Below are 24,568 nucleotides of genomic sequence, written 5' to 3'. Positions count from 1 at the left end.
TTGGTAGAAAAATCTAGTAACTTTTCGGTGATTTCTTTGGCATTGATGTTCCTGATGGGTATGGCTTCTGGGTATCTTGTCACTAGACACATCAAAGCTAATATATATTCGTGGCCTTTCTTCGTTTACGGTAACGGTCACACAGTGTCGATCATTACCTCTCTGAAGGGTTCTCCTCGTGCTTCAATCGGATGTAAGGGAGCCTTATTGATGTACTCGATAGGCCCTCCAGCCATCTGACAAATGTGACATGCCTGAAAAAAACTGACTCAAAGCCTTATGCATGCCAGGCCAGAAAAAGTGTCTCAATCTTCTCCGTTGTCTTTCTTAATTCCCATGTGTCCCGTCTCATGTGCTACAGCAATCCCCTGTCTTCCCAGCGGTGCAGGAATCAATATCTTACGATATATACCCCATTCGACATTCCCAGGGATATCAGCGGCCCTATACTTCATCACAACAAATCCATCCTTGAGGTAATAACAGGTAGGAGACTGCTGCACCTCCATCTGATCTACCACACGGTAACAATAATTCTGTTAACATTGCATCCTTCCGTTGCTATCCTATCAGCCTTTTCTGACTCACTTGTTCTACTGAGTTTTCTATTTTTTCCAAATCCATTGCTTCCTTGTCTTCCTGTTCATTCGCCTGTTGTTCCTTTTCTTTCAGGCTCTCTTGGGAACACTCCTCTTGCGTACTATCATGGGAAACCTCTTCTCCTGTAAATAAATCCTCCAAGTTCATCGTTCCTTCGGTTTCCCTGTCTTCTTTTTCAGTCGCTTTCTTTGTCATACTCCTAGTCGTCACACAACTAAGAGACAGATACGGGTAATCCTTCTCGAGTTCAGTCATAGGACTATACTTCAGTGGTTTCTCCATTACAATGGGACAAGGCGCAACGGTGCTCCACCAATGTCATTTCCCAGTAGGACTTCTACTACTTCGAGAGTCAAAGAATCCTTTACCGCAAAATCAAAATGACCTGTCACCAACTCGCATGACAGTTTCGAACAGCAAATAGAGGTAACCTCCTCACCTCTTATTCCCTTCAAAATGACAGAACCTCCTTAGAGAGACTGTTCCACCATCAGGTATACGCCTCGCATCACCACACAATGATTACATCCTGTGCCACGCAATATCTTAACCAGGATCTCCTCCGCTCCCATCCAGAGCGGCTAACACACCTTCATAAATATACGGTTTAAAGATCGTCGTGTAAACATTAGCTAGTTTATTTTCCTCGCAAACCTTTCACGTTTGATTCTTCACCTTTGTACTCTGTGAGTTGTGCAGTTGAATTACCCTTAACCACTTGGGTGACTGCTTTCGGTTGGTTTGACCCACAATCTTTACTGATATGGCTTTTTTTGCCATACTTATAAGAGATGATATTAATCTTCTGCATGTCTTTCACAACACCTGAAGAAGGACGATCTGATGATTGCTGTTGTGGTACTATCATATTCTGCACATTCTGCTTTGGAATAGTACCAGTGGTACTTCTGCTGTAACTATTGAACTTGTTTTCATAGTTATTACTTAACTGGTTTCCATGGTTCGGCGAATACTTGACACTTGGTCGGAACGACGGTAGAAACTTCATACCCTCAGAGGGGTTTTTACGACAGATAATATTATAATCTTCACTCAGCGAACCGGCTCTGTCAAGTTTCTTCAGCTCTCTCTCAAGTACATTCGAATATGTTCAGGATTTCCTCGTAAATATTGTTCCAGCACTATTAGTTCTTCTGAATCAACTATATCTCTCACTTTGGCAGCCTCTATCCATCTCTTAAAACCTCGTCGTACCTGATAACCGTAATCCAGGAAAGTAATTTTCTCGTCTTCCGCCAACTTTAATTATAGTATTCAGGAGTCATCTGATACACTTGCAGCACGCTTCTCTCAATTTATTGATACTCCTTCCTCTGGTCCTGAGACAAGGCCGGATACGCACTGCGACCTTTTCCAATAAGGACACTCTGCAATAACAAAGGCTATTTATCTTCTGGCCATTCCATCGTCGACGCAACCATTTCATAATGATTGGAGAACTCACCAGGAGCTTCTTCTTTGATTTTGGGATCAATGTCTGCGCCTTCGCTACATCAAATACGGGTTTGTACATAGCAGGGGTCATACCTGTCTGAGTTGACAATACTTTTGCATGAGCTTTCAAGAATTCTAATTACCTTGCATGTCTTGCAATTTCTAGTGCTTCTTTTCTTGCATATCTTGTAATTTCTCTTACCTCTTCTCTCTCTCTTTCTTCCTGTTCCTCCTGTTCCGCCACCATCTTCAACTTAATCAAATTCTCTTCCGCTGCAATTCGTCTAAGCTCAGCATCTACATTCATTATCGCTTTCATTCCTTCAGTTTGTGGGTCATCTGATACCTGCTTCTCTACGAATTCTGCTTCAGCCTTCTCTAAAAGGTCACGAGCTGCTGTAATATCTTCTCCTGGCGACTTTCCTGAATTTATCAATGCTTCTAAGGCTAGACACTTGATTTGGGCTTTAATCATTCCACTAGTTGCATAGCCACCAAATGCCATTAAAATAGCGAGCCACTTAGCTTTAGTTACATTAGCTTCCGAAAATTCCCGAATAATTTGGTTTCCCAAAAACTCCAGTACATTCAACAGCGCCATCTTGTACTTTAAAACAAATTATAACTCTCAAAATAACATGTTCTAACAATACACGGAATCCAATCAACAATAAAATGATTAAACCTTTAATCAAAACACGACCCTGCTTTCACCAATATTTAAAACAGATTCGTTTGATCCCAGGGTCTGGGCATCAAAAAATATATATTATGGCTAGCGAATTACGTAAATTCACAAGCTCCCAAACTCACCTGCTTTATATTACACAATCTGATACACACGAGCATACTTCCGAGCTTTGAGAATAATACACAACTTTCAGTCGTTATTATATACGAACACTGAATATGTTAAGATCTCTTTACGTTACACTAAAAGCAAAAAATGGGAGATTACTTTACTTTTAACGGGAACAATTCTAAAACCAAATTCTTACTTTAGTTCTAAGTCAGAGGGGGGTACGAACAAGTCACTGGCTTAACTATTGGTGATTGAAATAATACACACTTTACAATATATATATATATATATATATATATATATATATATATATATATATATATATATATATATATATATATATATATATTCTATAAAGATAACAATTAAAAAAGTAATACCAAAAATATATCACTCGAAATTTAAATCTGAACTAGACCGTAGACTTAAAACAAAATAACACTTCAAGAATTTTACAATCACTTGTTTCACAAGAAATTAATTTATGAAAATATTTAATTTTGACAATGGAAAAAATTAACACCAGCACTAGGAAATAAAACATTCCCACTTACATATAATTATCTGTTACTCCTACGACTTTTGGGCTTGCACAAGGTTAACAAACAGTAAAGCAAAAGTAAATGCACTTCACTTTTCAACATAATCACACAAGGCAAGTGATAAAAACTAATTAATTTTTACAATATAAACTGTACTTACAAATACACTGCACTTCTTTCAACTTAAACCACAAAAATACCAATGTTTGAACAAACACTATACACATTTGAGAGAAAACAATGCACGTTTGAGAGGAAACATTATGGCTAAAGAGGTGCTGGTGAGAGGATTGGCAGAAGCACAGATCTTGAGGAATGTCAGGCTGAATCTCTCTGGTGTCCTATACAATATAATATCAAGCCCTCATATATCATCCTTATTCATTCTAGGACATTCCAGAAAATTCAAACAATGCATTCGATGTGTGTGCAAATGGTCCGGGAGGTCTCTCATGACGTCAGGTTGTTAACTTGTCAGTTTGAAGTAGGGTTCTATACGACACCTGACGAGGTAACTCTCAGCTAAATCCGCCCACCTCCTCTCATAACATTGAAAAAAAAAAGGAGTAAGTTTAGTCTAGACCATTCATGCAACTTCCAACCACGTGGAAACATTATGCAATCCCTAGCGTTTATACCTCATGCGAGTCATACATACCTTTTAACAAGTTTACATAGGACTTCATAACCAGCTATGTGAAATGAAAATTTTCTTCTTTAAAATGACGTAAATTTACGTAAAAGGAAATGAATGAAAATATAACTAAATGGATGACGACAGACTTATGTAATTTGCATACATTTACATAATCCTACATATTATATATATATATATATATATATATATATATATATATATATATATATATATATATAGATAGATAGATAGATAGATATATATCTATATATCTATATATATATATACATATATATATATATATATATATATATATATATATATATATATATATATATATTTACATATATTTATGTATGTATATATATATATATATATATATATATATATATATATATATATATATATATATATATATATATATACATATATATATATATATATATATATATATATATATATATATATATACATATATATATATATATATATATATATATATATATATATATATATATATATATATGTATTTATATATATATATATCATCATTATCATCTTCTCCTACGACTATTGACTCAAAGGGTCTCAGTTAGATTTCTCTAGTCGTCTCTATCTTGAGCTTTTAAATCGATGCTTCTCTATTCATTGTCTCCTACTTCACACTTCATAGTCCTCAGCCATGTAGGCTTGGGCCTTCCAACTCTACTAGTGCCTTTTGGAGCCCAGTAAAACGTTTGGTGAACTAATCTGTAATGGGTAGTGTGAAGAGCATGCCCAAACCATCTCCATCTACCCCTCACCATGATCTCATCCCCATACACCTGACAACCCTGTGGTTACCAAACAATTCTTCTTCACCCAAGGGGTTAACTACTGCACTATAATTCTTCAGTGGCTACTTTCCTCTTGGTAAGGGTAGAAGAGACTCTTTAGCTATGGTAAGCAGCTCTTCTAGGAGAAGGACACTCCAAAATCAAACCATTGTTCTCTATTCTTGGGTAGTGCCATAGCCTCTATACCATGGTCTTACACTGTCTTGGGTTAGAGTTCTCTTGCTTGAGGGGACACTCGGGCATACTTCTCTATCTAGTTTCTGTTCTTCTTGTTTTGTTGAAGTTTTTTATAGTTTAAATAGGAAATATTTATTTAAATATTGTTACTATTCTTAAAATATTTTATTTTTCCTTATTTCCTTTCCTCACTGGGCTATTTTCCCTGTTGGGGCCCCTGGGCTTATAGCATCGTGGTTTTCCAACTTGGGTTGTAGTTTAGCATTTAATAATAATAATAATAATAATAATAATAATAATAATAATAATAATAATAATATGGCACTCAAGTAATTTCTCTGATAGTTCCATTTCTAACCCTGTCCTGCCATTTAATTCCCAAATTCTTCTGAAGGCTTTGTTCTCAAATCTCCAAAATCTGTTGGAGATTGTTTCATTGGCATACCATGACTCATATCCATATAGTAACACCGATCTTACTAAACTGATATTAATTTCAGGCGATTTGATTTCCTAATTATATATATATATATATATATATATATATATATATATATATATATATATATATATAATAATAATAATAATAATAATAATAATAATAATAATAATAATAATAATGATAATAATAATAATAGATGGAGGAGACTCCTGATCTTTACACCATAAGTCAGCAAAAATGCTCTATACCCACAGCTTGGAAAACCTTATCATTATCGTAATTCACAAAACAGGAGAAAGAAAGGACCTGAAAATTATCATGGAATAAGTTTACTCTTAGTAATATATAAAATATTTACAAGATCATATCAGGCCAAATAGAACGACAGCTAGACTTTAATCAACCAAGAGAGCATGCCGGCTTCAGTAGTGGGTATTCAACAAGTGGGTATTCAACAACTGACCATATCCACGTAATCATCTAACTAATGGAAAAATCAATTTCTTCCCCACCGTTATCCATACATTGTGGCGGGATGTTGCAAGAACAACCCCCACACCCTTGATCACTCTAAACAGACAAATGTCTCCTCAGCAGAAACTTTCCCGTTACGTTATCAGTAGCGGGATTCTTGGACAAAAAGGACATAAAAACAAACCATAACCTTAAAACTATATTCATTAAAACTAAAATAATTAACACAAAAAAAACCTTCCACAATCAAATAAACCCTCAAAATAAATAAAGCTTAAAACTAAACACTAACAAAACTTAAACTTAATTTACCACAACCCAAACTTCAAAACACAAAAACATATATATATATATATATATATATATATATATATATATATATATGCGTGTGTTCACTTAACGCTTTCGCTAGATAACAGTCACAAAAAAAAACACTTGAATAATCATTCACTGGGCCAACTGTCTTTATTGGCACAACACCACTATATAGGAAACAGAAGAGTGTCTGTTAATTTGCCGCAACGGCCTTAACTCTTCGGGTCATAGGTGTCATCATCATCTTCATAATAATCATTATAGCAAAAGAACAATCAAATTAGATTCTTTAAGGCATTCCAGGTCATCAACAATCGGTCAATCCAAAGAGCAGTTTAAATTTAATCGTAATACAGGCCAGGTCATCAACGGTTGAGCAACATCAAAAATAAGTTCTCTTCAAAGGAGGAATTACGGCCTGCAAATGAAAAACAGAAAAACACTTACGAACACTCCTAACTAACTAAACTATCGCACTATAATCAAAGATAAATAATAAATTGTTCCTATCATTTACAATCACGACAAGCAAATATAAACAAAACTGTACTTACCCAAAAAATAATCAAACACTTCCACGCTGGTAAAAGAATAATAGTTATAATCCAGCATTCACAGACATAACTGCCTCTAGCTGCAGTCAAATCAAAATAATCATTTGCCCAAGACATGCACCACTGTCCTAACCTAGCTAAAACATGAACAAACAATCTTATTTATACCAACAGTCTTTCTCATAACAAAAAATTAATACACTAACTACCTCTCGCTCGCTGACACACACTCTCTCTCTCTCTCTCTCTCTCTCTCTGGATTTGGCAAACAAAAAATAAATAAAGATAAAAACAAAAATTAATCTTCGACAACATAAAGGGGCCTGTTGCCTGATGCACCCACATTAATGCCTTCAATCAAAGGCATCCTCTTCCACCAAACCTCTTTCCATATCATCCTTCACCCTATATTGCTATCTAATTCTCTGTCACCCTCTTGATCTTTTCCCCTTAACAGGTTCCTCCCAAGCCGTCTTCATTTCCTCCCCACTATCCAACCTCAACACATGCCCACAACATCTCAGTTCTATCAAGCTCTGCTTCTCCATTTTTTCATCCTGATGCCCAAGTTTCTGATCCATGCATTAGCACTATTCTTATTATTGTGCTTTTAGATCTTGACTTTTACCTTGATCAGCATTTTCTTATTACATACCACCCTGCTGCCTCCCTCAACTTTCCCAATGCTGCTTTTATCCTATTCTCAACTTCAGCCTCAAATCCTCTCTTCTGATTTATAGTAGATCCCAAGTATCTAAATTGTTCTAACTATTTTATAACCAATCCTCTACATTCATGTATGGCTATCCTGTCGCTACCTCCCCTACTGCTCACCATAGCTTCAGTCTTTATCCACATTCCCCCTCAAACCACCCCTTTCCAAGGTCTCTTGCCACTCTACCACCTTTCTCTGTAATTCCTCCTCATTTTCAGCTTAATCCCCATATCATCTGCAAACAGCAACTCCCACAACTCTTCATTTATGATCCCTTTACTTAACACATAAAAAACAAACACAAATAAAAATGCATTTAATACCGAACCTTGGTGTAAGTACTAATTTCAAAGGTTTCTGTTTCCCCAACAGCTGTTATTACTTTTGTCTGTTCTTATGTATATAATTTCTACCCCTCAAACCAACTTCCCTGGTACTTTCTTCTTCCTCAAACAACAAAACATCATTTCTCTTGGTATTGTATAATAATCTTTCTCTAAATCTACAAAAGCACCGAAGAGCTTCTGGTTCCTCATTTCATGTAACTGCCTTTCTATGCAGAAGCTATCCACAGCCTCTCTTCCCCTCATGAATCCATACTGCTTTTTCCCAATCTTTACAATCTCTATCAATATCTCATCTAGTATCCTCTAAGACTTTCAAACCATGCTCTGTGTCATGGGTAGATTCAATAATATTAAAAGGATTTATTTTAAACACAAAAATATCTATTCCCGAAGTGTGAGCAGCGAGGCGAGATCCAACTACCGCATTGTTTGGTCAAACCTGTCATCACTTCACTGTCATCAGCATTTTAAAAGTAAACCGAGCCTCGAACGATAGCACCTGCGACGATAAGGCGAGTGTCCTTTTTTGACCAAGATGTCATCGTCTTAATTAGTGGAGTCAGCATATTTTGAGAAACCGAGCCTGAGGAAAATCCTTGTTTATGAAATATGTCATCACAGAAGGACACGTGCTGCCCTTTTGTTACGACTTCACACGTGGTCCAGATTGCATCAGAAATTTCTTCTAGAAGCTTCGATGGCGTGATCAAAGTGGGTGTTTTTGAGGAAGCCAATAGAGACGCAGAATTGTTTAAAAAACGCCTTCTAGGGAAATGAACACTGCCCACTGTAATTAACTCCACCCATACATGGGTATATAAACTTCAAGAAGGGATTGTCCAAGAGAGATAGGAAAGGACATAAGACAAGAGAGGAACTATGTCCGAAGCAGATGAGATCCAAGTCCTAACGAGATAAGAAACAGAGAAGACCAAAAGTCTGATAGAGCCAGTATCTAACCTTCCCTTCAGACAACAAAAGCCTTTCTCCAAAATCCTGTTATGGCCGAGAAAAAGAGATAAATTGAAGCAGCCAGCCCTGCCTGTGACGAAAAGTAGCCAACACTGCCTGCAGCATGCCTTAGTTCAACATTATCATCGAATTCTTGGAGAAGACTTCTGATGTCCCATCTTGATGCCACCCTTTTTGTGACGTCTTTGAATCCAGTCATCGTGCCAGTTTCATCTGAGCTTCAGCTGCCCTTCTGCAACGTTCTCAAGGCTGAATGTTATATCCCAATTGTACTTGGTGGAATACTGAAGAGATAATGCCATTGTCCTTAAACCTTCTTTATTTCCTTTAGCCGAAGTTACAGTAATCCTTTTAATACAATATCTATATACAGACTCTTGATATAAGTATTTACATAACCAGAGGTAAATGTTAACTGCTCTTTGGTAAATGATCAACAACCCAATATACTAACATATTTATAAAACTGGTCTATTTTAAACAAGCACTTTGTTACATTACTAATAACAGCCAGTTATACTCTCTTGTTCTATTATAAATGAATATATATGTAAGGTATATCATATTTCCGGGGGGCCTTTTTTTTTTTTTTTTTTGTATCAGATAACATAGGTATGTACATGTATTTACATTTTATCCAAAATCTGAATAGTGCTCTTAACAAAAAAACTTTTTCCTCTATATACAAGCTTACTAAAGAATATTATATATTAATATTCAAAAGTAAAGTCTGGTACTCAAACAGGCATAACATAAGATACTTCACAAAGACATGCTATGACATTATTACATAATTTTGTACTGCACCAGACATCGGGCAAAACCAATTCTGAATAGCTAATGCAGGTATGATCTAAGCATTAAAAGTGTTACTACTACTTTCCCTGATTTTCAGTCTTGTTAATTAACATGATCTCTCCATCTTTGTATTTCACAAGATTATCCTCGTTACTTGCAAACTTAAATTTATTTTCCTGCATTATCATTTCAAGATCTTCATTCCATTTGCATTCTTTTGTTAGAACATCTGCAATCATGTCTTTCTTTCCATCCAGCCAACTGTAAGACTCAATACAGCCCTCAGTCAACATGTCTTTCATCTCCTGTATGCTGTTCCTGAGAAGCCTTTCCTCAACCTGCTTGGTACTCCCAGCAGATTCTAGCAGGGGTATTGAATCTGTGAACAATTTGATTGGAATTTTCTTTCCATACTGACCAAATAATAACTGTTCAATCTGACTCGCAAAAAACTGACTGTTATCAATAATCTTAGTCATACTTCTGGTTTCAGCCGCCTTTGCAGAATGACATACCTTCTGGATAGTCTTTGACTTCCAGTAAATAGGGACCACACGTCCATTTCTCTTACTTCCTAGTAAAATCAGATTGCCACTTATGCTTCTCTCATGTGTATTAAAGGAAGCATCTGTAAATCCATATATCTTCAAATATTCTTTTTTGTCAACTCTTGTAAATTCTACTTTATTTGGCCTCTCATTTATCTTATCAATCACAAAATTTACCTTTTTAAGATCTTTCAATGTAGCACTACTATTTTTCTTGGACATCTGCAATGCTGTGATAGAAAGTTCAGGTCTTGCATTGGCTGCTAACCAGCTAAACTTTCCTACATACTTGCGAAATACTTTCAGTTCCTGACTAGTCAAAGGTTCACCAGCTTTTCCCTTCCTGATATCTTCCACTTTCTCAAGACTCCTCGCATAATCATCCATTGAGATTGTTATTCCAGTTTCTGTTTTGTTGATATCTATCCCTGTGAACCGAAATTTATTCTTTTCTATCTTTGAAACCTGTAATTTTTCTTTACACAAGTCTGTTACTTTCTTTACAAACTCTTTTGTACCAGCTATCGAAAAGTCATCTACATGAGTAAGTATCATACCAATCAGATTTCCTTCACTCTGCTGATAGTAGAATGCCTCATCTCCACTCACAGTCTTCAGACCTTCTTCCTTAAAAATCTGCTGAACTTTCAGCCAAAATTTTCTACTGGCATCATCCAATCCATATAATGGTTTTCTGAGTTTCTAAATAATGTTTTCTTTTTTCAAATCCTTTGGAGGTTCTACAAATACATTCCTGTTAAGTATGTTTGACTGCAAAAATGCTGCTTTGATGTCAATAGACTGAAGCTCAAAATTCTCATTTGCAGCCAAGGACAAGAAGACTTTCATGCTTTCACGCATAGCTGTTGGTGAATCAGCTTGGGGTTTTTCTTTCTCATGAAATCCCTTGGCGACAATTCTCCCTTTGTAATCAGTTTTTTGTCCGTCATGCTTCTCCTTTTTCGTGATCACCCATCTGCTGCCCATCTTTTCTTGCCCTACATCTTCCACCTCTTCAAAAGTGTCAAAATGTAACAAATTTTCATATTCTTTCTTCTTTGCTTCTAACACTTCTGGCATCTTGTGATATTTAACAGGTAATTCCACTACGTAACTTGTTATTTCCTCACAAAAACACTCTGTTTTTTCTGAAGTCAACCAGAATGCTCCAATGAAATCCTTCTCAGTCTCTTCTTTATCATCTTGAGATCTTGTCTTCATTCTTAGATTACTGGCTGGAGGATCCACTGATATTTTCTCTTCTCCTGCCATTTTAGGAGTAGAGTCCACTGCTTTTGCTTCGTTGCTTACTTCTCTTGAAATTTCCGTAGGAATATTTCTTTGAGAGCAAAGTTGTACTTTACAACTGGCTACTTTCTTTAAATCGCCATTCGCCCAGATGTAAACATCTCTTCCTCTGTGTGTGAAAACCTTTACTGGACCACACCAAGCTTTTTTCATTTTATCTTGGTAAAATACCATATCCCCCTCTTTGTAAATTATGTTATTAAATTTATTGTTTTGCTGTTGTGAAGCCCTTTTCAGGTTTGAAGAATATTCAGCTTCCCTGAATTGCTTGGTGATCATGTGATGTCTCTCGATCATTAACTTCACATTCTCACTGTCAAACATTGACTCAGTGGCGACATTTCCTGTAGAAATTCCAGGTATTGTTACAGCCTTTCCTGTCACCAATTGCATAGGGTTATATCCTAAAATACTGGTGTTTGTATTATGAGTCCAAGCAGCCATCTCTACAGCTTTCTTTAAAGCAATTTTCTTATCTGCCTCTCGAATTTTCTTCACTGTCATATCTGCAGAATAATGGTTACGTTCGTTTATTCCATTGCTCCAGGGTGAGTAATTTGGACCAAATTTTACTTCAAAACCTAGTTTTGAAGCAAACTCGTTAACTTCGTGGTTCTTAAACTCTGGTCCGTTATCTGCCCAGTATCCTTGAGAAGGGAACCCAAACCTCCAGTTCCATGCTGTGTTGAGAGATTCAACCACTGACTCGGCGGTTTTATCCTTCAAAACAGCTCCTTGAATAAATCTGGTGAAGGAACAGATCATCCATAATACATAAGTCTCTCCATATTGTTTTAAGTCCATGGTTACAATCTGATTAAAATCAGAAACTATTGGTAATGCAACTTTAGGAGTGCCCTGGGATCTCTTGCATTTTTTACATATATTGCAGTTCTCACACACTTCTTTTATTGTTTCTCGCATTTTTTCATTAAGTTTTCCTGCATTCCTATATGCATGAAGTAGTTGATTTTCATTCTTGTGGTTGGTTATTTCATGAATCTTTTTCACCTTCTCATAACTCTCTATATCTACTTCCTTCTTCAAGTAAAATACAGTGGCGTCTGTAGTCCAAAATGCTCTATCCTCATACAGCTGAAGAACCATATGACCTCCTGCAGTATACATACACTCGAACTCACGGGTTGTGTCGTCGTTGATTGTCACTTTATCTCTATGCATACTCAGATCCATTTTCCATTTTTTCATAGTATTTCTACCACACAACAATGGCACATTTTCAGCATCCAGCACAAAAGCTCCAAGCAAAATCCTTCTGAAAGTATCAGATTTTTCAGATTCCTTTATTGTTATTGGTATTTCTATAATTTCCTTACTTTCATATATTCTACTTGGACCAAATCTGAATTTTTGGAAACATCTCCTTTTATGCAAATTTTCTTTCTTAATACCATTCTTCTTCAGATATTTTTCTAGCCAACTTTTTCCAACTAAGCTACTTGGACAACCAGTATCCAAAATCAGAGCTCCTACTTCGGTAACTTCTTTAGCAAACATTACATCGCTGATATCTACATCAATGATCTCTGATACTTCTTCCATACTTACAAAATTCACATTCTTTCCTTTCTTCAACATTTCTTCAATCTTTTCCAAGATTTTTGCTACATTTTCTTCGACCTTAATCACTCTTTCTGTCAAATTTTGCTGCTGTTTCCAATCATTTGACACAGGCCTACTATTAGAAGATGATCTTCCAGTTGAAAATGGCCTACCATTGGAGTATGGTCTAAAACTGGACGACTGCCTCGAAGATGATCCTGGTCTTGATGGTGTCCGCGAGGGAGCTCTCCGATATGTTCCAGAGTGAGTCCTCCAAAATCCTGGATTAGAATCTGATCTACGAAATCTATGAAAATCAGGCCTTTGCTTAAAATTTTGCCATCTTTGCCATCTACTTCTATTTTCGCCATAGTGAACCGAAGACAAATTCTCAGATGATCCTGAAAATTTAGTTCTGATATTTCTGTTATTTTCGATTTTTAACTTTCTGTATTCGATCTTTAGAAGATTAAAAACTTCATTGTTTTCTCTTGGTCTCCTATCAGTTCCATCATGTGTCTCCATAGCATCCATCAGTCTTCTTTTCTCTTCTGCATTAATATTCCCCCGATTATATGCTTTTTCTACCATCATAACACCTAACAAGTAATACAAATGCACAGTAACTTCCTCTCTCATACAATCACAGATCAAGACTTCAAACTTGTCCCAGTAAGTTTCATTAGTATCCTCTTCCTTTACGGAAAATTCCAAGATTGACTTGAGAACATCAATACACTTCTCAGCTGTAGTTTTTGCATACTTTTGCTTAAGAATTTCCAAAACTGCTGCTACGTTTTTGTTTAGAGCTTCAGATGTTTTATCCAATAGCACAGAAACAACATAATCTTTCACATTAGTATTTTTCTTCAGGCTCTCTACTAAATCAGTATACTTCGTAAAATCATCATCCTTGTTCGAGGTATTCCACGCTTCTACTTCTTGAAAAAACTTTTCAAAAGTTTGACCAACCCAGATTGGAGGAGGTTTCGCTTTAGTAATCTGTGTTGATCTTTTAGCTTCCAATCCTTTGGCAATTTCTTCACCAATAGTTTTTCCCATTGTAATGATTGCTGTTAAATCATAAGCACCTTCTTTTACCACACTTGTCGAAATATCTTTATGCATAATTTTGATATGCTGTTCCTTTTCCATCCTGTTCAGGAAATTCTTTTTACATATATCACATTTAATAGCTGTTTTTCTTGTGTCCATACGTGCCACATTTACAGAAAACATTCCATGTGCAGATAAAATATCTTCTATCCTATCTACTTCATCCTGGGTCCATTTCCTATTTGGGTCACAATCCTTTTCATCGTTTTTGTGACCAAGCAAAGGTCCTCCACAATTTTTACAATGATGAAAGACAAAACTACCATCGGTTTTCTGAATATGACCATATTTTTCAAGTTCATAAATCTCTTTGTTCAAGTCCATGCTTCCTCTGTACATAACATCCATTTTGATTTAATTTTTCTTAAACACCAGGGGAATTTTCAGGGTAACCTTCAGCTTAAATTTTCGAAATGTTTAAATTTGAAAAATATTAACTTAATTTATCTTTAGAAAATTATAAGAAAAATATACACGCATACTAGAGGTCTCGTAAATTTTCTTGGGTGTAAAACTTCTCACTCAGAATTTTCTTTGAAGCGTCAACTTATGTCAACCAGCGTCAACTTTTCAATAGAAGTAGTAATACTGGTAGGTAAAGTTTTGGATTCAACCAAATTGGGAAATGTATTATATTAATATATTTTCCTAGTAAAGCACGTGATAACAAAACACTTCTTCTCAATACATTATTGTCGCTAATGCATACTTACAGAGAAAAAAAATATTTCAGGAATTGAAGGTCTTGACTTTTTCTAAGTTTAGTGTTTATCTTTCCATGGGCACGCAAGGTAGCTCTTGTTCGTTTGTATGTCTGTTTTCATCTTACTTGGCTCCGCCCCATTGCGTAATGTGACAATATTTACTTGAATGCGCATTTGCTCCTCCCACTAATGTCGCTCCTCCAATCAAAATACTACTGGGTTCTTTTCAAGGGTTATTATTGGACGATTCATTGGTCTCTCAGTCTTGTTTCAAGGATCTGTTTTTCGTGCAATATAACATTGTAAACGATACTCTTTTGTTTTTTTCCCTATTTCATTATGGGAGAAACCCGTGATTGTCGTTGTTTTCGGTTTTCAAAAGTTCCGTTTTCTATATTTTCATCACACGTCATTTTACTGTCATGGATCCTCCGGTACGGTTGTGTGAAATATGTCGTTATTCCTATTTTGATGTGATCGGCCGATTTCATGGGAATTATAATGGAACTCCTGAAGTAGTGAATCGTTTTCTAAGGGAGCATTCCGTATTACCTTTAAGTGTCCAGTGTGGTAAATGTGATTCGCCTTTACATTTTCGTGAGGATAGACATGTGTGGTATTGTACCAAATCTGAACGTATTCCAGTACTTGATGATTCAGAAGAGGGTCAACCACAACCTTCCACATCTTCATCGTCATCTTCCGTTTAAGGTAATGAGTGATTTAACAAAATATATATATTCAAATTTACCCCTGGTTAAAGGGGGGGTCGCAGGGGGGGCGAAGCCCCCCCCGGTAGGGGTACAGGGCCCCTAGGTTAGGTTAGGTGGGTTTGTTAGGTTCTGTGGTGCCCTGAAAATTACTGTGGCCTTAAGGGGGGGTCGCAGGGGGGGCGAAGCCCCCCCCGGTAGGGGTACAGGGCCCCTAGGTTAGGTTAGGTGGGTTTGTTAGGTTCTGTGGTGCCTTGAAAATTACTGTGGCCATAAGGGGGGGTCGCAGGGGGGGCGAAGCCCCCCCCCCCCCGGTAGGGGTACAGGGCCCCTAGGTTAGGTTAGGTGGGTTTGTTAGATTCTGTGGTGCCCTGAAAATTACTGTGGCCTTAAGGGGGGGTCACAGGGGGGGCGAAGCCCCCCCCGGTAGGGGTACAGGGCCCCTAGGTTAGGTTAGGTGGGTTTGTTAGGTTCTGTGGTGCCCTGAAAATTACTGTGGCTTTAAGGGGGGGTCGCTGGGGGGCCCTATCCCCCTCCCCCCGGTAGGCCTAGTTAGGGGTATGGGGGAGGGGTGCTGGAACATTAATTATTCATTTATTGCAAATATCATTCAATGCCCCAACACCCTCCCCCCCCTTCCCCCACCCAAAACCCCGGTTCCCAAAGGGTGTCCCCCATAATTGGTGGGATGAACTAGGGTATACATAGTAAATCTCTAAATCGGTTGGTTTGCAGTCAAAATAAACGTTAAATTCATTGAAACCACACTATTTCTGATGCAACAAATATATTTTTATTGCATTTTTCCAAATTTGGCTGCAACTAAAAATTTACCTACTGGTAATATAAGTAATACCTCTTGTTGTCTTCTTCCTACATGAGGAACCTTACACTCCGCATATCATCTTAGGGGGAGCTTTTTGGCGGGAAAAGTTCAAGTTCCTTTGTTCCTCTAAACATAGCTGATGGTTGACCCCTCCACCCCCTGGTAAGGGTGTTTTACTCCATGTTTTCTGACATTTTAGACTTTACAAAAATTTTCACAAAACTTTCGGAACTTGTTAATCACAAGAAAACACTTGTTAATCTCGATGTCCAGGTCCGAGATTCGATGACGTCTCTGCTACCATTTGTTATATCCCAATTGTACTTGGTGGAATACTGAAGAGATAATGCCGTTGTCCTTAAACCTTCTTTATTTCCTTTAGCCGAAGTTACAGTAATCCTTTTAATACAATATCTATATACAGACTCTTGATATAAGTATTTACATAACCAGAGGTAAATGTTAACTGCTCTTTGGTAAATGATCAACAACCCAATATACTAACATATTTATAAAACTGGTCTATTTTAAACAAGCACTTTGTTACATTACTAATAACAGCCAGTTATACTCTCTTGTTCTATTATAAATAAATATATATGTAAGGTATATCACTGAAGTCTCCGTACCAGTATCATCTCAGCAGCTGCAGAAAAGTATTCCTTAAGTATTTCTACCTTACTGACTGTTCCCCTTTTCTGTTGATATTTTGATTGATTTGATTTGTCAGTTAAAGTAAACGAATTAGTAACATTGATTTTCTTTGCATAAGTTTGTGATTAAACGTGTTGTGTTTTTTTTTTTATGAGTTTCTTTTTATATTCATTTCCCATATTTCAATCGGTGTTGTTGGAAACATTTATTCTAATTATTAAAAGAACCTGCAACGATTTTAAAATCGTAACACTCAGTTAGTTTAATTCCCTGTAGTTACTGTATTCCGTAATGTCACCTTTCTATTTAAATATAGATACCATTAGACTCTCATTGCAGTCTTTAGACATTACTGTATTTCCTCTTCCAATATTACTCTTAAAAACATCCAGCATCCATTCTTCCCCTTCTGTAGCTAGTATCTTGACCATTTTAATTTGAAATTCTAATGGGCCTGGTGCTATACCATTCTTCATTTTACTCAATGCCCGCTTCACTTCTGTATTTGGTATGTCTATCACTGATCCCTCCACCCATTGTGCTTCTCCCAGCTCCTCTTTTTCATTTTCAGTATTCAATAGTTGCTCATAATATTCTCTCCATCTACTTTTAATGCCACCCATCCCTATCTAATATATTTTATCTCTATCCCTGATGACTACCAGTTGCCCCGAATCCTGTCTTTGCCTTTTTCTCAAATTTGAAATCTTATAGATATCCTTTTCTCCTTCCTTTGTTCCAAGCCTTTCACTTAACTGCTCCACCGCTCTTCCAATAGCTATACCAACTTTCCTCCTAGAATATTTTTCCTCTTCTCTGTATCATTCTTCTACACCCTGTGCCTGTCTTACTTTGCAGTCCATAAATGCCTTAGATTTTCTTTTAACAGATTTTTGCAACTCTCTACTCTACCACATTTTTTTTTTCATTTCGACACACTATATACGCTGGTTGTTCCCACTCATTTCTCTGTTTCCCCTACATATATTTCTTTCATACTCAACCAGATATTCTCCATTCTGTTACCCTGTCCAATCTCTAAGTTCAACCTTTCCAGTCGTCTCTCTCACAAAAATCTCCTAAATTGCTCACACTTTTCACCCTTAAAGACCCAAACCTTAATTCTAGATCTTGTCTTTTTCTTCTCTAGCTTTCTACAGAGCATGACAAACTATATACGGCATTTAAGAACTGAAAAAACTTTCGATTTCGTCAAAACCTTAAAGACAAGGAATCAATTGATCTTATGTTAGAACACCAAGATATCTGTACAGGAAGTATAGCACTCTTAAAACCACATAAAGATAGTGAGAAAATTCCGATTGAGAAAGGAGTTGGATAGGCAGAACCCATCTCTCCTAAATCATTCACAGCATGCCTAGAAGAAGTTTTTAAGAATTTACATAGGGAAAACGTGGGATTAATATTAATGGGAATACCTTAACAACTTGAGATTTGCAAATGACATAGAATGTGTTTAGTGAGTCATGGGAGGAATGGCAAAGGATGATAAAAGATTTGAATAAAGAAAATAGAAATGTAGGACTGAAAATGAAAATGATTAAAATTAAGATAATGTTCAATGAAAAGGCAGAGACAACAAATATGAGTTATGGACGAACCTCTATAGATTGTTGATGAATATACGTACTTAGGACAGACAGTAAGTGTTTCCCCAGGATATGAGACCGAAATTAAAAGAAGGATAAGCATGGAATGGAGAGCATTTGGTAAACAAAATGAGATTATGAAAAGTAAAATGTCACTTGCTCTAAAAAGAAAAGTATTGAATCAGATAGCCCTAAAAGTTTTAACTTATGCAGCAGAAACTCGGGAGCCTTACTAAAGCCTTAGAACATAAGGTGGTTAAAAATCAAAGAACTATGGAAATAGTAATGATGGGAATAATACCAAGAGACATAAAACGATCAACATGGATATAAGAGTAAACTAAAGGAAATTATATTGTAACAACATGTAAGAAAAATATATGGACATGGGCAAGACATATAATGAGAGTGGCAGTAGTAGATGGACGTTAAGAGTAACAGAATGAGTCCATAGATATTGCAAAATAGCAATTGAAGGAAGAGAAGACGATGGATTGGTTTTTTTATGTATGTAACTATCAATATATAATTATAAACATGTGGCTTTTCTCATCTCACGACAACACTTATTCTTTGTAGAATAAACACAAAAATCTCCTCAACTGTGTGTTACTGTTCGTTTACATTTATTCCAATGATTGCAGTTTCAGCCATTACTCATGGAAATAAATCAAGTACATAGCACAATCGTGTTCTTTCAAGTATTTTATTGAAGTCAGCAATGGCTCAGCTTTTAAACAATATTATCGAATTCGAAATAGATTAAGTTTTAATGAATTTTACTAAGGTCATCGAGGGCTTAGCTTTTAAAGAATATTTACTAAAGTTCGGAATAGATTAGCTTTTAGAGAGATTTATTGTAGTCAGTAGTGGATTAGGTTTTAAAGAAATTTATTGAGGTTAGTAATGGATTAGCTTTTAAAGAATGTTATTAAAGTTTTTATATATAGTAGGAAGTGAATTTTTAAAGTCTTTTTAGTCTATAAGATTTATGAAGTCCTTGAAGTCTTCAAATGGTTAGACATTCTTAAAATAACAGGTAAATCTGTTTTGGAGTCAGGATGTAAAATCTTGTATAGCCGAGTTTAGAAAGGAAGTTCTTGCATATGTAAGAGATTTAATTTTGGAAAGATATGTTTCAGCGTTGTGAAAATAAATTTTGAAGTAAGATTTTTTAAAGTTTCATATAAAGCTCTAATTTTCAATAGATTGGTTTCGTAAGGAGGTTTACCTAAACGCGGGTTTACACGGTCGAACGGTTTGTCAAAAGCGGTTCGACAAACAAGTGTTTGAAGTGATGTGCAAACGTGTGAACGGGGTATTCGATTGTCAAACACGCTCGTCAAAGTCTGTTCTTGCCTGACTCTTCTGGGCGGGGCTTCATTGTCCACAAACCTTATGCATTTGTGACTGACTCCACCTCTTCCGTTTGGTAAACAGGTTCGTTAATCCAGTTCGACGAACCAGTTTGATCGCATAAACCCCGCTTTAGTCTCTGATCAGAACACAAAGTTGGCTTTCGAACTGAAATGTTAGATCATCATCTTGCTCGGTAATAACTGTTTCCACTGAAAACCTTAAGCAGACAAAATAATATTAAGAGAAGTAGTGAATGATTTTACAGATTCCGTTTATTACACGTATATGTAATGTAATATTTTTGTCGAACTTTTGTTCATATAAGATTTTGTCGTTTGGAAGATTTGTATATAGATCGAATATATATTTCAAAAATGGTATATTTGTCCGTTTGTTCTCTCTCTCTCTCTCTCTCTCTCTCTCTCTCTCTCTCTCTCTCTCTATATATATATATATATATATATATGTATATATATATATATATATATATATATATATATATACATATGTATATATATATATATATATATATATATATACATATATATATATATATATATATATATATATATATATATATATATATATATATATATATATATATTACAGATGTAATCTTCCTTAGCACGAAGGTAACTTAATATATAGTAGTTCACATAAGGAAAATTAAATTGAAAGATAATGTGTATATGTAGAAATGCTCTATAGTTTCGTCCGCCACTGGACCTCTTCTTGGAGTGTTTATTCATAATAAACACTCTAAGAGGTCCAGTGGCGGACGAAACTGTAGAGCATTTCTACATATACACATTATCTTTCAATTTCCACTATGTGGATTACCACACACACACATACACACACACATATATATATATATATGGGGTCAGGCTATGTCGTCCTGATGGAAGTTCCTAAAGGGTAGCTTCCTAGGGTATATTTGACTACAGTGATATTCCCAGAGAATTTTACCTTAAGGTATCCAGAATTCTATCTCCTAGAGCGAATATCCCTAAATAAATCTAACAGGGATATCGCATAATATCAGAGGACGTATTCTTGACACGCCACATAGCTATCTTCACCCCGAACAGTATTAACGCTTCGAGGGGTTACTGTGACAAGAATCTAAAAACGAGAATGCAAAGAGAGCCGCTCACAAGGTATCTCTCCTATTCCGTTTCCAGTGTGTATCTGACGAAGACGGCAGCGCCATCTTTATTTCCTTTTCGTGTAGCTCTACTACTCCGTGTTTGCCCTTGTGATCTCTCGTAATTTTGGATATTATTCAACATTATGATGCTTTCTTCGGCTTCTTCTGCCTCTGGAAAGTTGAGTATTATCTGTACTTTGTATAACTGTAAGCTCTTGTCGTTTTGAATTAAATCAAAAGTGATATTAACGTAAACAAGAGCTGTTGCCTACCGGAGGTATCCTGGATGCTGTCGCTCGCTATGCATGGGTCATTTAGTTAGCCAGAGCGACGTTCCCGGTTATCATGCTTTAATAAATCTAGCTATTTAGCTCCTCTAGGAATTCTTATATGATGACGTTGGTTTTCAGTTTGGCGATTTAGGTAACTGATCTTGCCCTTCGCGAGGCTTAGTAGTGTAGGCGTCTGGCCCTAGTACTTTCATGCATGGTATAAGTTTTCCAAGTGTTATATTATTGAAGCTATAGGCAAATATTTATACATGTAAGATATTGTTGAATTTTCTTCCCCAATATTGTATATGAGAGAGTTTCGGTGATTTAGGTAATCGATTCTCACCGCACCTAGGCTAGTAGCCTATGGGGCCTTAGTATACTTTCGCACACATCCCCGGTTGTTCTTTTCTCCTCCGGAGACCAAGTTCAATCCCTTTCTCCCTCTGAGTAAGCCTTAGGCTTAGTCCTAGAGGTTTTATCTGAATAATATTCAGGTATAACTATACTGGGATGTGTCTGTCCTGACACGGTAACCAGAGTGACTGGTTTTTGGGTTTGGGGCAAAACATCAGAGTTTCTAGTCTGTGGTCTGCGTTTTCCTAGCATAGAGAATGAGTTTCCTTTGCTAGGTCAGGCACAGACACAGGAGGCTTTGCTTCCCTAGCCCACATCTGAAGGATTCTGTACGAGATGATTCCTTCTTCTAGTGGTCTAGCAGACTGTCCTGTGTTGTTATTCTCGGGCTGGAGAATGAGTTTTTCTCCGTTGCCTGACGAAATAACTACACCTAACTTTGTTCTGGTATTGAGGAGGATAGCAAGTATTGCCAACCTTCCTCCCTAACTGCTGGGTGTGTCTCATACTAGAACGAAGTTTACAGGACCCTTATCCCTTTCACCCCTATCTTTCTTAGTGATGGCCTAGCCATCACATCTTTTGGCCGCAGTCATACTTCCGTACCTAGCGTAGGTTAGGATGGGGGACCGGCTCAGCTCTCTGCCGGCCGGCAATAACGTGCCGGCCGGCAATAACGTGCCGGCCGGCAGAGACCTTTTTCTTCTACAGAGTGAACCCCAGACCTCCCTTGGTCTGTCTTCCGTGTCTGCTGGTAGAACCCGGCAGGCTATGGATAGATAGGAAGCCTGAATGTTACATTATCCCCTTCCATATGTTCACTCTTTCTGGATGGAAGGTTGTATGGCAATGCCGCCTTATAACCTTACATCCATACAGTTTCTCTTGCTAGTGTATTGTACCCCTAGCCCAGCTGCCGGCTTTAATGGCCTGCAGCCGGACAGGTGAAGGTTCTCTGGTTCGTAGTCACTGCCGGCCGGCATGGGTATCGCTACCTTTGCCTGCCAGCAGTAGAAACACATCCCGAGATCTGCCCACCACTACGATTAGCTGCCGGCAGCCGGGTGCTAGTGTTTTTAGTTGTTGGCCGGCACAAATTTGCGAACCAGTGTATTGTTGCCTATTAGTTAAAGGTAGTATACCTTTGATCTATACAGGGGTAAAATGCCGGCTGGCACGTGCCGGCCTGCATGACAGCATGCGATGTACAGTAGTTTCTATATTTGTGGTGTAGTACACACTGCATTGATGAAAAACTACAGTATAGAGTTTGTTGTAACACTAAAGTTCTTCCAACATACTTAATGTTATCTGGTACAGCCTTTTGTTGAGACCGTACAGTATATAGAAAGTGAGTTCTTTCTGTATTCATTTTATCCCGTATATTAAAACTTTATTTCAAGGTGTGAGTTACACATTAAATTTCCGCTTAGGAAATTTTATAAGGTATTCTACAATAGAATTAACCTTAGTTTTAATATCTTGGGAGGTCACAGCAATTGGCTGGGCAGGAAATACAAGTATGTGTCTTTCCTTCTTTCCTTTCTAGCTTTACTGTATAAGCTACATGTATTAATAAGTGAAAAGCATTCACTTGATACTCATGGATTCTCTTCTCTTTACAGGAGGACCATCCGAAGTGCGGGAGTATGTTCTGTAATGTCCGCAGTAAGAACTTCTGTGTACATGAGTTATGCAGAAGGCACGCAGAATGCGCAGTCTCCAAAGGTGATCTCCGGTATGGGGACCCTCAGGTATGTACTATATGTTCCAACCTGATTACCGAGGCATTTGACACCCCGGAGTCAAGGGATGCGGCTAGGGAAAAGTTGCGAACCTGGGTGAGGGGTTTTCAGAAAAACACTTCAGGCCCCTACCTTCCAAATGAGAAGATGAGGGCCTACCTTTTCCCTAAGGCATCGGCTGATGCAGTCATTCCTCAGCCTCAGGAAGAGATACCAACTGTCCAGAATCCGGTAGATTCTGAGGTCTCCGCCGCCCTTCAAGACATCCAATTGGACGATAGGATGTCAGAAGTGTCGGATTATACGGAGAAGGACCTTCTGGGAGAAGGTCAGGAGGAGGAGCTGACCCAGGCTCCAGAAATAGAAGAGGAAGAAATCGACGAGGTGTCGGTTACATCGGTTCCGGCCCCGGAATCTGTTCCCTCTACATCGTCTGCTATCCCAGGTGATATGGGAAGGACTCTTTCTTCTATTGCTGAGATAATTCAACAAATAGAAAAGAAGAATGATGAAAAGGAAGCTGTGATGAAACTGGAGATACGTAGACTCGCAGCATCACGTGGGCCCCAGAAGCGACTCGACGTGAAGGATCTTCCTTTGTGCTCGGATACCAATCCTTGGAGGTATGCCGAACACATGCCAATGACAACAGGGAAGATTGTAATGTCGGAGAAGTTGGGCTCAATTCCCCTGGAATATGTGGAATTTTGGCCAACAAAGACTCTTACGCGGACTGCTATGTCCGTCTTAGGAAGGAGCCAGCCTCAAAGGAGGAGACGGAGCCGAAGGAGGTCATAGTCCTTGACCATAGTAAAGCACAGGCGTTACTAGCGAGCTCGATGAAAGAGAGGGGCTTCACGAACTCAAAGGTGCCAGCCTTGAGTAAGAAGTTTCCCTCCTTTGTGGCCTCTCCAACCAGAGCCTTTCCCTTCATGGAAAAGGGATATAAGGCAGCCTTGAAGGCGGCGGAGGCAGGGAAA

The sequence above is a fragment of the Palaemon carinicauda genome, chromosome 28 (genome assembly GCF_036898095.1).
Source record: "Palaemon carinicauda isolate YSFRI2023 chromosome 28, ASM3689809v2, whole genome shotgun sequence".
Taxonomy (NCBI): domain Eukaryota; kingdom Metazoa; phylum Arthropoda; class Malacostraca; order Decapoda; family Palaemonidae; genus Palaemon; species Palaemon carinicauda.
The sequence above is the reverse complement of the archived record's forward strand: the minus strand, read 5'-3'. Positions refer to the sequence as shown.